Source organism: Miniopterus schreibersii, assembly GCF_964146895.1.
Source record: "Miniopterus schreibersii genome assembly, chromosome: 13".
In the NCBI taxonomy this organism is placed as follows: Eukaryota; Metazoa; Chordata; class Mammalia; order Chiroptera; family Miniopteridae; genus Miniopterus; species Miniopterus schreibersii.
Window position 1 is genome coordinate 37104213 of NC_138113.1, and position 18767 is coordinate 37122979.

Sequence of the window (18767 nt, forward strand, 5' to 3'; positions counted from 1 at the left end):
CCCTAACCCCAGCCCCAGCCCCAACCCCAACCCTAACCCTAACCCTAACCCCGTTTGAGGTTTGCTAGTTATCCTTAAACATACATTTTTTTTAACTTTCAATGTACTTAAATCCAAACCAGTGTATTATACACATAAACCTTTAATGCAATTACAAATTATCTTCTCTTTTTGCAAAGGACTCTTAACAGAGAGGCAGCTTGGAAGTGAAAAGAAGATAGACTTGACTTGAATCAAGAGCTATTACCTGGATTTGAATCCTGGTTCAACCATCTGTAAGCTCGGGGACCTTGGATCAATTACTTAAACTCTCTGGATCTCAGTTTCCTCACCTGTCTACTAGGGGTAGTATTTTTGCTGTAAGGATTTTTCCTGTGTTTGTCAAGGCCCCTAATTTGCCTACCCTGGCATTCTAATTTTCCGAAAATTTGAACTTCCTTCAACTTATGTGTCTCACATGCTCTGGGGCTCTTTGAAAGAACACTCGACCCAAAAGGAGGGGACGTCAGGCGAGAAGACAAACTTTGAAACCAAGTTTGAAAGTTGATTGAGAGGAATAACGTTAACATATTGGTGTTTGTCAGCCTATGAACGTCTGTGGAGGTCATAGCAGCTACAAGTAAAAATCGAAAGAGCTGTTTCTCTAAAATTTCTACAACATACTGGGGCACAGTTTGTACTGTTTGAGGGTCCACCTTCCCCACTTTCAGGACAGCACTGGGGGCGGGAGGGGGAGGGGGCGGGGCCGGTTTGACAGCAGCAGTGGCCGTGCCTGGTGGAAGCAGTGGGCAGGGGACTGGGGTGTTCCCAACAGAGGTAGCAGGCATGCTCAGACATAGAACATTCCCCCAAAATACCCAGTGGGAGAAGTGGCAACCAGCGGAAGTGTCCAGGAAACACCAGCTTTGAAACTTTTGGATAGTTTCAAAAGTTTCAGTACACCAGCTGTACTATCCAATATGATATCGCTAACCACATGTGGCTATTTAAATCAAAATGGATTAAAATTAAAAATTCAGTTCCTCAGCCTTGCTAAGAGATCCAGCATTGTAGACAGTTCTACTGGACAATGTTGGGCTAGTACACGACCAGTTTGTTCCAAAGCACATGTGAAAGACCCCTTAGAGCCCCTGAGGTGCCTGAAGACCGAGGCAGTGGGGTCGGGGCGTGAATGGGGCCTTGAAACAGCGGTCAGGAGCAAGGGCCGGTGAAACAGGAATTAGCCTCTTTAGCATGGCCTCCTTCCACCCAAGGTGAAAACTGGGGAAATGCACTGTATGTACAAAAGAAACCTAGCCTGTTGCCTTCAACATAAGGCTTCAAAAACTACAAACCCTCTTCTGCTTAAGATCTGTGTCGGTGTTCGTAATATCTAAGATAGCTATCGTTCCGTTGCCAGAATGATCCTCCTACCACCCATATTTGACCCTTAGCCTTTTCAAATCTGCCAAAGACTCTTCATCACATAGGGAATGTGGTGTGAAGTCTGGAGACTCACACGTTGCCAAGATGAGCAGGCGCTGGAGCCAGGGTGTGAATCCCAGCTCTGGTGCTTGTTGGCTGTGGATCCTGCCCCACCGGTTAACCTCTCTGAGCCTCAGATTTCTCATCTGTAAAGGTTAATATTAGCACTGACCTCATTAAGTTGTTATGAGTGCCTGGTACACCATCAGCACTAGGAACATGTTTGTTAAATGAATATGTGCATTCTTCAACAACTGGTCCAAAATCACATTTCAAGTTTGTCTTTGTGCCCATTCCCCTCTCTAGATTTCAGCCATGCAATATTCCCCCAACTTCACTTAAATTCGTATGAGATATATATATATATACACACACACACACATATATATGCATATATGTATATATAATATATATTACATATACATCCTTCAAAATGCACCTTCCTAAAGAATTTTTCCTAGATTAGTCCTACTTTAGCATGTTCATAGCTTATTGTGTATTTTGGCATTATAATCTTTATTTCATCTCACTCTGCCTTGCTCTTTATAGCTTGGTCTTTACTTGCCTGCAACTCACCCCAGACTGTGAAGTCCTCAAGGAATTATTCATGCTTGTAGCCCCCAGAACACATGTCTGAAATAGGTGCTCAATAAGTGCTCATAAGAGGGTAAGAGGAGGGAGAATATGTCATGCCTTTCAGATCTATTCTGTGAAATACCCACTTTGAGTGCTATATGCAGGTCTAAATTCAAGCATAAGTGCCTTTTAAACAACATCAGGTACAATATCCTCCAGGTGATGAGTAAAAAAATTGTTCCATCTCCATTACACATTCTGCTTGATGCCAAACATCAAGCTTCTTCATAGACAGCATCGTGGAAGGACGGACACAACCTTAAAGGACTGAGAGTGGTGACGCTTGATCTACACACCCAGTGCCATCAGCCCATTTACCTGCTTGTGAATTTCCCATGCAGATGATTTCTGAAGCTCCCTCTGGGTGCACTGAGGACAGTAGCCTGGAACCCAAATGCCCCTTTGTGGGGGCTGCTCTTGCTGGAAAGGGACAGGCTGAGCATAGCTCTCTCTCTGGCCAAGCAGACCTGTTTTTTTATGGGCTGCTGATTTTTAAGAATTAAAATGAACTTTACTTATACAGAAATAACATCACATAGAAACATGAGCACTCATTTTCTAAACTATCTCCCAGAAGTGAACCTTGGACCAAGGTGGCGATGAGCAGCACAGAACTACATTGGTAGCCCCGGAGGCATATCACTGAACAAAGGAAGGACCAGGGAGACGCACCCAGTGTGTGTACCCGGGCCATGCTTCCATTGCATAATTCTCCCGTGAATAAGAGTCATGTACTTTTGTGTAATAGTCCCATCTTGGCTCACAAAAGGGATCCAAGTTTCTGCCCAGGAACATTATTTTGGGTAATCAAGACGTGGGTCATATCACCAGCAAACTGGCAGGGTCATGTGTCCCTATTCTTCTCTCATTGGATGGCAGTGACTGACATTTATGGCAAGGTACCCACATGCTCAGCATTTGAATTTATCAACCCAGTCATGGCCATCAAATGATTTTGTACAGGACTGTTTCCTCTTTCCATCCAAAAAGGGTATGTATTTGTATCTCCAGTTGGAGCAGACTGGAGATCCAATCTGACTCAAGCGTTATCTCTGAACAGTTTCTAGAAAATCTCTTTTTTATTTGTTGATGTTTAAAAGCCACAGAAAGCACATATGTCTTTAATTTTTTTCTAATGAGTTTGATACTTAGTATTGCACAGTATGTGCACATCTTGGCCAGGGATGTTGGGGTCTGTCCCTTGAAATCTCCCCTCAGAGCCCCCTCACTCTCTTTAACATTTATACATACATGTTATAACATTTCTAATACAATACGTAAAAAAGACTCACCTCTTCTTAGCCTCCAAGTTTTTCTGGATGATTTCATTTCTTTGTAAGAAATGTAAAATGCAGCTTTATGAGTCTTTAAGAATCTAAAGAAAATAGCTACTAATGGTATCTTTTTATTGCCCACAATTCATCCTGCTGAAAAAGGCTGTTACATTCTTCGAGTTGATTATTGCTCAGTCTTAAACTTCTAATTGTTTTAGATTTTTTCACTTATTTTAGACATTTTCACTTTCCCCTCTAGAGTAAATTAAGATGAAAGGTAAATTAAAAGAGAGGAATTCAACATAAAGAGAATAAATAAACAAAACACAGATTGCAAAGCAGGAATGAAAACAAGGTCTCCCAGACCAATCTGTTAAAGGAATGCTACAAATGTGAAGTGTTTACTATTTTAAAACATTAATCATGTACTCACTCTGTTTATTTAGCTATCAATGTTTTTCCTGTAACTCTGACTTGAAAATGTGTAAGCTGTTGAGAATTAGGACTCAAGCTGAGGCCAAATGATATTTTGATTATTTATATTGCAGAGCTTGTCTTGAAACTTTAGAGATGCAGTCTTTTCGTTTCAATTCACACCTTTTTAAAAAGTCATTATTATTTTGTATAATGTGACATCTCAAATAACTTTTATTGCCACCCACTACCACACGCCCAAGTCAGAGCCATTAAAGATAGGGGCCGGAGCCTCGTCAATGGGCCTATTCAGAAGACTGCCCCCAGAGTGCCTTGACCTCGAACCCACGCCACAGCCCCAGACACTGCAGGGCAGGCCTGGCTTCGCCTTCACCATCAGGGGTCCCAAAGAACTGAGTTTCCCACATTTCTGGCGGTCTTTTGACAGATACTCCTATTTTTAATAAAATTTCACAATTCGAATCTGCTGATGGGACCTGGCTACCCAAGCTATTTCAAATACTCATCCTAAATAAGAGCTTCTCATCTTATCTCACCAAGTGACAAGCTCTGTTAAGGACAGAAACTGATCACATAGAGATGATTTATTCTCTCTGCCCATTGAGAAAGACGGAAAGGCCTGAGAATTTTCTCCTGGGATAAGGAAATGGGAAAATCACCCCATTAGAACACCAACAAGATACCCGGAAGTGTGTATTTTCCCTGAAAATTGTTATTACTGCCATAAAACTATCCACACGACTCAAGTGAGCGGGAAAATATTGGCATCTTTATTTTCTACAGCTGACATAAAATTCCTCCAGTGTCCACCCCGCTTCTTCTGATTTTAACAACTAGACCTCCTGTGCGAGCTGTTCCCTCCCCACGCACCCCTTCCCTCGCGGGTGTGAGGGTGCCAGGCCTCAGGCGGGTCCCCGCCTGGCTCCCGGGCTGTCGTCCAGCGCAGGGTCCCATGTGGTGCTTGGTGGGCTCTGGCTGATTCTCGCATGTTTCATCCTGCGTGTCCCAAGAGCACCCAGACTCTCACGCAGACAAGCCGGCCTGGGCCTGGCCTGGCTCTGCCTCAGGCTTTAAGAAACTCAGAAGGCTACGAGCCTCTGCCTTTCTCCACAGTCCCTGAGAGCCAGGAGGGCTTCCCTGCATTTCCTTCTCAGTCAAGCCCTGGGGGTTTCCTCCTGCTTTAATTCATCATCCTTCCTAGAGTGCCTTCCTTGCCTTCCTCTCTTCCCCAGGGCTATGAGAAGAGTAGCTGTTGAGGGAGGGACATGATTTATGTGAGGAAAAATAAAAACTTTATCAATTTCTTAGTTTCAAATTCGCATCCCATTAGAGTTGTGGAGAGTGCCCACCGTGGGGAGAGCAGGTGCTAGTGCTTCCAGTCCCTCCTGTCTGCCCTTCATCGCCCTCCGTCCCTCAATGGTAGCTCTACTCCTGCCCTCTGGGAGCCCAGTGCTCTTACAAGCTACTCACCTTCTTCAAACTAAACATTTCTGACAAACTAGCCCTTAGACACTCAATGTGTGATGTATCACCTCTCTTAGAGGAATTACAAAGAACTAACACTTGAGCCAAAGCAATGAATCACTAAAAGTGGAATTTTGAGTATGTGTGGTTGAAGAAGAGCACTGAGTGTAGACAAGGAGTTTTCCAGAGTCTGCCCAAATAATACCTTGTAGATGAGATAACCTCCTAGATCTTTCTATTTATATGTTCAACTAAACATGTACATACATGCCCATAAGCACACGCGTGTATGCAGACACACACAGGCACTTCAAATTGAAAAATGAAGGCAGGTGAACATGAGATTAACAACTATAAAAGAACTTTGAAAACATAAATATTTTACAAATATAAACTATTGTGTGTCAACTCATTTGACACTGACCTCATTAAACAAAGAAACAATAAAGAATCACAGACAAAATAGTTACGGAAATGGCGCAAACTAACCCAGGGAAATCCCAAATAACACAATTGGTTTCAGAATCAGCCAAAGCGTTGGCTTTAAACATGGTGTTTTTACCTAGTGACAAAAATAGCCACAGGCACCTCGCTGTGACCAGTCATTGACAAAATATCAACAGTCCTGTTTTGTAAAGGAAACAGTTTCAGGCAAATCTACATATGTTTACAAAAGCTGATTCCTTTTTAAAAATTTTTGTTTCCCATTTAAAGGCTATGGGAGTCTTAGTGGTGAATTAGTGGTGTTTTAGTTACTGCAATAAAAGCAACTTCCTGTATTTTTAATACACAATAATACTTAGAGGGTATGCGGTAATGTTTTAATTTTCCTATTTGCCTGAAATTTCTGACAAGAGGACACTCTTTGCAGCACGTGGAGGATGTGCCTGAGCTTGGCCTAGCAGTTCTGTTTGTGCCTCATGATAACATTTTGAGGAACAAATCTGGATTTGCCTGCGTCTATCTTGATGGGCTTTGTTTTTTGACATGTGCAGACAAACTTCACTGATGGTTTCATTAAATCTGTTACTGGAAGGATTATCTTTTCAAAATTCAGTTTGAAACTTCAGTCAAATCCCTTGTCTCCATTGCTGAAATTTTCACAAGTACCCATGAGAGAGTGTGAAAACCATGATGCTCAGAAAGGGCAAGGCCTCCATCCTTGGGTGGTGGTTGGATTTACTAGATAGATTTTCTTCTTTAGGAAGGATCATTACCATTTTGCTACTCAACCTTCCTTCCTTTACAGCCAAAGCATGCCTATTTGTTAGGGCACAAATGTGTCACAAGGTTACTACACACCAAGGATGCTATGCATCCGAGTCCAGGCCTTCAAGGCCCTTCTTAGGCTATGGGCATCTACACTTCACGTAACTCTCCAGATGAAAAAATTAAAATAGCAAAGCAAGAACCTACCTCTCACAGTAAGGAACAGCATCCGCTTCCAAGGAAATCTGATTGCCTGCTACTGCAGAAAAAGATGATTTAGTCTTGAGTTCAATTTGGGTTGTCACTCATCCAATATTTTTAAATCAAATATATATATTATAATAACAGTTACTCTACTTGGGGTACCTATTATCTGCTTTATTCCACTGTTTTGTGTTTTATTTCATTTTTATCCCAACTTCAATAATCATCTGATGTCGGTATTATTTATTTTTGCAGAAATGTAAGCTCAGAGAACTAAAGGGATTTGTCCAAGCTCACACTGTCAGTAATGGTACAGAGTGGGATTACAAACCCAAAAATTCTGAGACCCTACCTAGGGCTAGATTTTACATTTAACAGCTTGGGCCACCACCTTCTATGCTTTCAGCCCACCCTTACCGCAGCCACAGTGGCTGCAGGTGGTCTTCCTCAAGAATAATCTGCATCGCCTCCCTCAGCTGCTGACATAGGCCCTGAAGGGCCTCTGACACTGTGACACTGGGTCTCACTCACACAGGCAAGTATCCTTTATGTGCAAGAGTGGCTTTCCCCTTCTGTTCTTTGAACAATTCTACAACATGTGTGCACAGCTCTTCAGAAAGTGCCAACGGGTTCAAACTTGTTAATCATATTGGTGGCCTGTTCAATTCAGCAGTGCACCCTTGAATTGCTTTACTCTCCCAGGCCCATTTCTTGTTCCCTGGAACCACTTCCAAAAAAAAAGTCTATCTCTGCTCTGCTCTGCTCTCCAAAGGGAACCCAAGGTAAAACAAGTACATTGTGTCACACTCTAAGGGTGGCAGCCAAATGTATCAAATGGGAGGATGATTTGTTTTTATTTGGGAAAACTCTTTAATAGAAGTTTTTGGTTCTCAAAGGGAAGGCTTAGAGCCTACTCTAGAAGGAAAGCCTTCAGCAATGGGAAGTAACCAGCGATGTAAAACAAAAATGTTTTCTACAGGTAGAGATGTTATTTTGATATTACCTAAGCACAGGCCTTGGGGAGGAGCCAAGTGCATAGACAAGGAAAGAGAAAAGGGGAAAGGAGACTCGGACATGGGTGAGGGCACGGGTCCCAGAAATGTGACCTAGGACTAAGGATAGAAATGCTCGACAGGTCATCGCTTGTGATAAAGCATGCGTGCGCAACAGGCGTCATGACCAGACTTGTTCTGGAACTGTCTGTGTTATGTGACTCTCATGATTTCGCCAAATCTTCAGCAAAGTTGCTTAACCTTGACCACGTAAGGTGACTCTTCGACAATCTGAGGAATAGCGATGGGGGCTGTGTCTGTACACGGGGAGGAAGGAGAAGAGGAAGGGGCCATAGCCCACCCAAGTGCTGCCAGGAGAGCAGACGGCAACAGTAGAGCAGTTTTGGGTGGTGGCCCAGGATGAAAAGTGACAGACAATTAGTGGGACATCTAAGCACCTATCAGCTAAGTAATTCAGGGGCAGGGTTTCCTATAACTATATAGGGAATAAGTTTGAGTTGTTTTATTTAGATGTTAAAGAGAAAAACAGAAAAACTTGGGAATATTTGGGCAATATGCACAAATATGGGCAAGGAGCGTGTGATTCATACATTTCACATAAGCCCTTGAATATTCATTTGTTCTTTAAATATTTTTTAGATAGTCATTATGTGCCAGGTACCAGTCTAGACGCTGGGGTATGGGTGTGCGTGTGTGGCGGGGGAGTGGGGAAGCAGTAAACAAAACAGAAAAAAGAATTATATTGTATTGGGAGGAAAATAGTAAAAATACAGTCTTTTAGACCATAATGTGATCTATAAAGAAAATAAAAGGGCAAAGGGGATGTGTGACAAACAAAGAGGAAATGGTGGCACTATTTTTAGGTTTCATGCCAAAGAGCAAGTTTTGCAGACTATGACAGCTAAGGCCATGTATGCAGGCTTCAGCAAACGCTTATTTAATGAATGGGCAAGGTGCTGAGCTAGACAGCATGGAGAAGACAAAGGTGAACAAAAAGGGTCCTCAAGGATCTTTCAGGCTGACAAAGATGCTAAAGTGTTTACAGTCTAGCAGCCTTTCCCCACTGGGGTCTCACAAAAGAATTAAGGCCTAATGCCTTTGGGCCTCCATATTACGTAATGAGTTAACCTCTCTGCTATGCATCCAGAGTGTTAGTTATGAACCATCCTTGGGATAATTGAGAAAGAAAATAGTTACTCAACTCATTTTCTGTTTTCTGTGATAGAGATGAGGAACCCACGTCGAGAAAGGCAGAGAGAGGTGTGGATAAAAAACAGATCCGACACCTGTTTTTCTTTGTTTTATTTTTGGTGGTAGTTGTTTCCCTTTAAAGACATTCAAACCGCCTATATTGATGGTTGTTATTATGGGATAAATATAACAAGAAACAGAAAAGACAATTTGGCCTCTGCAGTTTGCTTGGGTTAAACAAAATATTTATCTTGGAAGAATTATGTGTACGACATTCATAAAAAGAGATATTACAGTCACTTTATTACCTTCCTTGGAATTTTACTTGAGGCTGGACTGAAACTATCACCACCTGGGTGCCACTAAAAGATATACCACAGAGCATACAGGTTAAGGCCATTCAGTTCTTGAGCCTCTGAGTTATTGTGTGGTTAGGCTTCGGCTGCTCCACCAGACTACAGATTTTCCTACTGCTTAACACTAGCAAATATGCTTATGAAATATACCTGAGAATGTTGAAGATATCTTACCAACTTTTCCATTTAAAATATTGTGTTCAGTTGTTCTGTGCTGTTATACCGTCCCTGTCTAGTACCCTTGGGTATTTCTCAAGGGTTGTGACCCACCTCACCCTTTCCTTTTAGCTGGAGTAGATTTCCTTCTATAAGATTTTAATAACCCCTAATGAAATAATGGATCATGGCAGCCTTTATCCATTGCTGCCAAAATCATTAGGTAAAAGGTGGGTGGGAAATTTTATAATGAATGGATCAGATTGATGCCATCTGGGAAGCCACTCACTGTTTGATCAGCCATATATTATGTGCTTGGGATATGGTGCAATAGGAAAGACACAGCAACACCTATGAAATCTTCTTAGACACAAATTTAAAACATAATTTAGCCAAATGTCTTGATCTCACTAGTGTACAGGAAATAGAAAAACCAGTTAAATGACATTATGAGGAAACAAAACCAGTTAAATGACATTATGAGGAAACAATCGACCATATTCATTCCTCAGAATAAAAGTAACTGGTAACTGAGGGAGGTAGCTATTATAGACTACAAGGAAATTAAGAGAAGTATCCAATACAATCATGGTATAGGTTCCAGAGTTCTGTCTAAGGTGAACCTTTCAGACATTGAAGTGGTCACATATCTGCATATCTTACCAACCAAAGCTTCTTAGCAAGTTTTCTCTCCCCAGAAGACATGTCTTATCTAGTTCTATTTAGAATTCTTCTGCTTCCTCTTCTCTCATGATCTCTCTTAGCTAATACTTTGATTGTCACTGGGTAATGACTTAATCTTTGTTATTACAACAGCTTCTTGTGACTAAGAAAATAAACATGGACAATAGCATATTTCAATACTTCAAACTTGCAGAAAATGCTGTAGAACTGGCCTGATAACACAGTTTTTAAAAACACACACACACAAAAACAAACTGCCTCAAAGCAGTTTCAAACCTTGGCAATCAGATTAGGGCTTTAGAGGTTTTAACACAGAGAAGCCACACCTACACCCTAACTCATTCCAGTTCCTATGTCCAGAAATCCAGCTTTGGGTTGGCATCAGAAACTTGACTTACCATCTAACCTCATGCCCAGGAACATACATGTTAAGATGAGCAATTAGCCCCTGGACCTTGAGTGGCAGCATTTTAACTTTCCTCATATGGATTGGATCATTCCCTACCAAACCAACAAACTTGAAATGCTAGTGGCGTTTTGCAAAAATTATACTCTGAACATGACTGTATTCAGACCACAATTTGTGCTAAGTTGTCTGAGACAGAAATGTATTAGCAAAGAGTCTAAGGCATAGCTTAAAATGATTGATTCAAGACTAAATCAGCAACGCTAATTTCTTGCAATGCTAGTTACATATGGTTGCATTAATATTCCCTTTTCAGAAATCCAGCTGAGAATCATTATTTAATGAAAGGCTTACAAATTGCATCCTACTTAATGGCTCTCATTGCAGATTCCTTTGTAGAAATGCAGAAAACATGTAGGTGACCATGTAAAATCTATACTACATTTGCAATGAACTGGGGAATTTTATTTACATGTACACGAAATATATACATATCTGTGTATGCATATAATACATATATAGGCATATATTATAGATATATCTATACATATATATAACCTGACACAGATACACAATATTTTATAATAACCCCATGAAGGGGTAAACATTCTTCAAAGTAGCCACAGAAATAGTACATATGTAATAGCACATGTGTAATATATATCATATACTACATATATTCAATAATATATAAAAATACATATATATGAAGATATCATTCTCATCTGTAATTTCTAAATTCACTAGTTTAAAGAATAGATTATGAGACACCTTAGAATTTGAGTTTCCAGATCAAACTGCCTTAGGTTTGAACACTGGCTTCACCATTCAGTAAATGTTATGTCCTCAACCCATTTTACTCCTTAATATTTAGTGTCCTCATCTTTAAAATAACAATTATGTTTACTCCCTTGAAGGTTGTTATAAAGATGAAAAAATTTGAAGCAAAAAATTTAACATAATATTTCACACAGAGCAAGTGCTCAAATAAGCATTCGCTCTGAATTTAATGCAAAAAATAACAAGAAGAATTGTAGTCTGATACGAAATAAACTGCAGGGTTTATGGACTTGCAAAGACTGAAAAGTTGAAGCTAAGTAGGGAGATGAACCAAAGATTTGTAGGTAGTCCAGAGACAGACTGTAAATGGAATAAATTTTGTGGAGAAATTTATATTTAAGCAATAATATGTTGGAGTTTTTCTTTCAAGCTAAAATAAGCCACCTGATTATTCTATAATATGTGTATATTATAATGTCATATATAATAATATCATAATATACTGAAGTGAGCAAAAGTAGGTATACAGTTGTTCATATGGAACAATATATAATACAAGAATAAATAATGTAAGAATGAACTCTGTGTTTCTCTTACAACTGTAAACCCACTTTTGCTCACCTTATATATTTCTTTTTTCTACTTTGCTAGCTAAAAACTAACTTTATTAGCTAAATAGCCAGCTTCCAGGAAGAACAATGTGATTTGAATAACTCCAGATTTCTTGCACTTGAAAAATTAACAGAAAAAAATACAGTGATTATTTATAGCCTCGCCCACCTGAGTCTATTAGCTTTGCTTTTCTCTCATTAGTAAACAGGCCCAAGGACTTTTGTACAAGCAGAATTATGAACTTAAGTACCCAGGGGTAAACATTCTTCAAAGTAGTCACAGAAACAGATAGTCGAAGACTTAACCAAGAAAGTAATGCCCAATCTCTCCGTGAGACTTCAGAATCCACAGCCAGAGAATCCACACAGTAGAATCCTTGTTAGTATGAACATGGTGGCTGTCTTGGTACCTGGCTACTTCATTAATTATGTTGATTCCATTAAAGCAGATTTTTTTAAGGAAAGAAGAGAGTTGATTGACTTTTCATTGAATTAATTTTTGTTTTGCCTAAATATTAATACAGTCTTTTAAGATAATCTCTTAGCAACATTAATAATGATCAGGTTTTTATCTATTTTATAGAATAGAATGTTTTCCCACATGCTATATCTCTTAATCCTCATGATGAACTTTAAGCATATTGTTGGCCTGACTTTAAAGAAATGAGTCACACGACTAATCCAGGTTTCACAATTTATTAGTAGGAGCTCCAGAGATGTCCCTACCCCAGAACCTCCCCTCTGTAGAATTGCCTAAGTATTTCGAGCATGCATTCTTCATACGTTAGCTATTTTTAAATTCTGTGTGACTCAGTGGTGGGCCTTCTTTCTTTAAAAAGGAAAAAAAGAGTGGTTTACAATATTCTAAATCAGGGGTAAAAATGATCTCCCACAAAAAGAGCCTCACTGATTCTAATGCATGCTCAATAGAACTGAAATGAGCTAAATCTGGAGGAAGCTTCAAGCAATTGAAAGAAGCCAGGAGCTCTCCATTTGAACCAGGAGTTCAGTGTCCATCTCTGCTGTCAGGAATTTGAAGAATATTCACAGTTTCCACTTGTTTTATCAATAGCTACCTCAATATTTCTAAGCTCTGTCACTGTATGCCTAGGTAATTAGGCCGAGGTGCTCAGGCACTGTATTATTCAAATATCATTTCCATGGAACACAGTCAGCTTCTAACATTTGTCATTATTTTGATGGGCTTGTTGCCACTTAAATAACTAAAGGGGAAAATTATAATTTCCTCTAAATTCATTTGTAGTTACTTTCACAAATAATTTTTGGCCACAGTCATCATATTGAGCATTGGCTATGTGTCAACTAAATCCTTGGAGATTATTTCAGCCTAATTGACGGTCCTAGTTAATTCCCAGAGGCTATTCTGAGAATGTTTTCCTTTTTTCCAAGTATTTTTTTTTAATGTTGGAAATCACTTTCAAATACACTTATTCTATTGGCTCTCTTTATCAAAGAAACCAGTTAACATTGTGTTATCTTATCTTTGATTGCATTATCTCTGATGTACATAAAAAGAAAAAGACTCTTAGGTGATTTTAAACCACTGTGAACAGTTTTGGGGTCTGGCTTAGATAAGAAAGCATGTATTGACAATTTTGAGAGGTTTAATCTAGGGCAGGGGTTAGAAAATTCCAAATTCCAGCTATGTTCATTCATTTACATACTGTCCATGGCCACTCGAACCCTAGAATGGCAGAGTCCAATGTTGTGTATAGCTTAAATATTCACCAACTGGTCCTTTAAGAAAAAGTCTGCAGACTCTTGATCTAGGAGAAACTTTGGCCTTGGCAACAATTTCAAAAAATAAAAATGTTTGTCTTAGCTGGACTTTATTTAGCCAGGAATCCAATATTGCCTCTCATCTCGGGACTCATACTGATGGTCACACTGATGGGCATGAAGCACTGAAAAGCTTTGAAGATCTTCTGAGTCAGCAAAGAGTAAATTCACTGTGGGTTTCTGCTGTCTAGATTCATAGCATTAAAATTGTTAGGAGGTTTCAACAACATCTTTCCCAAAAGAAGCAGGAACCTCTTCTACTATCTGCTTTACATGGGCCTTTGAGTCTTTAAGTAGAGACCCAGTGCCAGGGGCATAGGACTTCCCGGGATACCCATCCTATTTCTGTGGCAGCGCTGGCTCTTATTCTTGCTATTGTTTCTCCCCGCACACACACTGAGTTAATATGTGTTTTCTTGCCACTCACTTGCCCTATTATATCTGTAACTTTTTTATTAACCAGAATACTAATTAAACAGGCCACTCCATCCTTCCACTTTGCCTCATCACAGCAGATAAAGTAGGTCTTAAGTGATAGGTACAGGTTTGGGACTCAGACCTGCATTCAACTTCTCCCCACTTAAAGATGGTGTGGTCACAGGTAAATTGCTTTAACTTCTCTGAGCATCAATTTCCTCATTGACTAAATATGAAAAGCATGAGAATTTGAAGAAAGGCATGCAGAGGGTTCAGTGTGGTGCATGACACAAAAGGAGCTATTATTTGTAGTAGAAGGTAGCAGGCGTTTTCAATGTGCTATGAGTAAACGTGCAAGTGCCAGAGCATTCATAGGCCCAAACTAAGCCAGAGGAAGCACTGGGAGCATCTTAGTCACTAAAATTCACCTTATATTTTCAGACTTCCTTTAAAAAATCTAACATTACCTCATGTATGTCATAAATATTCCAGGGCAAGAATTAATCTATCTAGTTCTCTACATGCAAAAATAGGGCTTTAGTGTTTGATTTTAACTCATGAAGATTCCCAAAGAGTAAGTCGTGTAAGCATTAGACATTCTAAATATATACAGAGGGATATTTCAAGTACACTTATCTTTTCAACTCAGAAAAATAAATTGTGCAAATGAAGGAAATCGATAACCCAACAAGGGCCAGATTATGGGAATGTCTGTCTCTCATCTGGAATGACTGTGTTTTGTGAGATCCAGCCATGTCTGTAGTATCCGATTTTAATATGGCAATTCTCTCCAATTCTAAGTTCTTCTGTGTAAGGCAACATAGTGCATCTCTTGGGAAAAACTCACCCTGTATCTGCTCAAGTGAAAACATGAGGGTGCACATTCTGAGCTACATCTGCTCAAATCCGAGTTTCCAAGGAAACAAGGGACTGCTCATCTATCTGGAAAAATGAACTGATGAATCTCTCTCAGCCCTTTACAAACCTTGATTCCAAATCAAATTCCAGTGTAGAGTCTAAAAAATGTCAATGTACTGTCATTTCTGCCCAGGAAAACCCCGATGCCCTGGTGGCTGGCAGTCAGGCAAACATTAGCTGAGTTCTCTCACTGTTGTTTTCCTCTGAACTGTTAGTGGAATACTGTCAGTTACAGCCAGCTCCACACCGCACCTATGTGGGAATAACTTTTCATTGTATCCATCAGTAAAGCCAGACAGGGCCATGTGCATTGGGGATGCCTTGGGCCAGTCACATAAAGGAAGCACTGTGGTCCTCCCAGCTCTCCAGCTCACACAGTGGGCCCTGCAAAGAGCCGTGGGACACTCTGCTTCCAAACTTCCATTCATATTTCAATCCTAGTGGTTGAGAAGCATTTCTGAAATTCCTAAGCATTCTTTAGCATTTGCTGGTCAAAGTCCTTTAGATATGCTGCTTTGTTTAATAATCTCAACAAACCTTGAGGTAGACATCATGATTATTTTCATTCTCTAGAAGCTGAGGCACCGAGAGTTTCAGTAATTTCCTAAGGGAGCGCGGTTTGTAAGTGACGAAGCCGGGATTTGAACCCAAGCCGCGGTACCTCGAATCCATACCTCCAACACTCTATTCCATCTTCTAGGATGCTTCCCGTTCTGCTTTCTTCTAAGTTTCAAATGAGTAGGCCATTCACTTGTTTGTTCATTCATTTATTCGGCAAATATGTACCAGGCACCATGCTTGGCCCTGTGGACACAGCAGCAAACAAGAGAGGCAAAGTCCGCCCAGAGCTCGCACGCTGCGGGGGACAGGCCAGGAACAGGCGCAAATGCAGACCAGGCCGCAGTGCAAAGGGGCTGCGGTTGGAGAAGGTGAGGCTGGAAGGGGCCGCGGCGTGCTCAAGGCGCAGCGAGGGGGCCGGCTGAGGCAGAGGGAGAGCAGGGCCCGGGCCGAGAGGGCGGCTGAGCTTTATTCTCGGTGAAGTAATAAGTCACTGGAGAGTTTGAATCCCATTCGCGGTAGACCTTCCCTTTGTCCCATTGCAATGAAAGTCTGTAGGTAGGTGTGAAACACTCCTGTGCATCAGACGGAGAAAAATGCATACAACTCCCAGCCTCAGTTATATTTTTCTGGTATGACCTTAATTACACATATGGAACGTTTTTCAGTGTTCTTAAAGGACTAGACTTAGCTATTTATTTATTTCCTGGTTAAAGAGAAAGTATCCTGAGTAAGAAAATGCCGACGGGTAGGAGTAGAACTGCACAGGAGTTTGAAACAAAACATTAAAAAGGACCCGCTGAGCAGGCACCGGTCTACAGGGAGAATCCATGAGCGGACTGAGCGGGACCCTTCCTCTCATCATCGCACTTGCCCCCCAAAACGCCAGGGAACCTGAGGGCCCTCTATGGAGCATCCTGAGTGGCCAGGCCATGGGGTGGCGTCTTGCTTTGTTTCGTGTCTGTCTGTCTGTGCCTGGCACGATGCCTTGTTTAGCCGCAGTCCTCCAAGGAGGAGGAGAGGAAGGAGGCAGGGAGGCGACAGAGAGGAAGGGAGGAGGGGAGGGAGGTGCGAGGAAAGCAGCCCCTTTGCTTAGGGGCTGACATCTCTGCCTCCTGGCTTTGCATCTTCTCGGCCGTTTCTTTATTCTCAGCACTCCCTAACCCATCTTCCTGGGATAAAAAAAAAAAGCATCCAACATGACACTTCCAAAAGATTAATATTTTCATTTCAACATTTCTGAAAGTATTTCAATGAAATTGCTTTCAAATGGTTTATTTTATATTAGATCATTGAGAGATAGATTAATGTCATAAACGTAGGTACTAGCAAGCAATATTTTTGTCTACTATGTGCACATACTGTATATTTCATAACCTCTGATAACTTAAAGTCACTAATTTAAGTCAAATTAGGGAAAGGGCAGTAAAATAATTACTATATTGGTGCTCCTTCTTGATAATAAATGAGGGTGTTTTTTCCCTCCACCAGTACATAACAGTGTGCTTTTTCTTTGGGTAAGATATAATAGCACTGCTCTACACGAACAAAAATATTTTTACTGGCTATGCTATTACTGAGAAGTGCATTGGGAAAATGTAAAAATATTTCACCTTTATGTTGAAGAGCATAAACATAGAGGATTAAATAAAATTTTCACAGCTCTTGACACGTGCCATATGTAACGCTTGGTGAACGTCAAAGAGGCTTCTGCTTCTTCTGAGAATCAGAGACTAGAACTGGAGGGGAACTTGGGTATTTATTGACCCACCAACCAACTCAGCACAGCCAATTGGGCAAATGAGACCTACAGATGTTGAAGGACAAGCCAAAGTTCACGTAATTAATTGAAGAACCAGATGGGAAGCCTTGTTATCCACGATCCAGCCCAGTGTTAACCGCGCTACAAAACGCTGCCTCCCTGTGCTCCGCTGCACACTACTGGAAGTCAGCGTGAGGAGCCAGGAGCCAGGGCTCTGCATCAGGCCAATGGGACTTCAAGTCCTGATCCAGACTCTGTCTAGCTCTGTGAGCCTGGACAACACATTTTAACCTATGCAAGCCTGAATTTTTTCTACCAAAAGGATATTTAATATTGCCAACCTCAAAAATTTGTTTAAATATCAAGCTAAATGATTAAAGTACAGGCACACTGTAAATGCTATATAAATGTCAAATATTACTACTATTATTAACATTATTATTATTATTTCAACATGTAACACATGAAACCCTTAGTTTTCATGATAACTTTTGAATACATTTGTTCACTAAAATGGGAATCCTAAGTTCTTATATATACATAAAACTCTGCTCTGCTCAGAAAGCTTCAAAGTTAATTGACTCTAACAATCTAAATATTAAGTATGACTCCTGACAAGTTTGCAAATTCAAATAAATTCTAAAAGATGTTAGTTAAGACAATACAAGTGTAGAGAGTGAATAAGAGTTGACCCTTGCCTTCACAGACTGGTGTATATGCTATAAGAGAAGTGACAAAGAAGGGCTTTGGGAACAGAGCAGAAAGAAGAAATTCAGGTTGAGGAAAGCAAGATAGGCTTCATGGTAGAGACAACATTTAATCTGAGCCTTGAAAGAATCTGGAAATTACGTGGGCAAAGACCCACGCTGCAGGTCCACTGTGTTCCAGGCATCTGTAAGCTGTATTTTCCAGGACTGTACAAAACCCCATGTCCCTCAGAAGCACAGAGGATAATGGTAAATACTGAAGAGCGCTATGTGGTTGAATCACAGCGTTTGTGGGAGGTAAAAAGACTGGAGGTGAGTGAAAGATAAGAATGGAAAGGCAGGGTTGAGCCAGAAGAGCATCGTGGTGAGACATGTGGACTCTGGAATGCCAGGCCACATAAATCCCAGCTCCACCTCTTTGGAGCCAGGTGGGCTTGCCAAATTACCGAACCTCTCTGGACGTCAGTTTCCTCATTTATAATAGTAGCGCCTACTTCATAAGGTGGCTGGGACAATTAAATTAGTTACTACCCACAGAACATCTGGAGCAGTACCTGGGATATAGAGTTCTGTCATTGTTAGAAATCATCATCACTGTCATCGTCATCACTGTCATCATTATTATCAATGGGAGGTATTTAGTTACCATATTGGAGACTGAAGATCTACAGAGAAACAATCATATAAGGATGCATCCTGGTGAAAAGGCGACTTTATGAAGA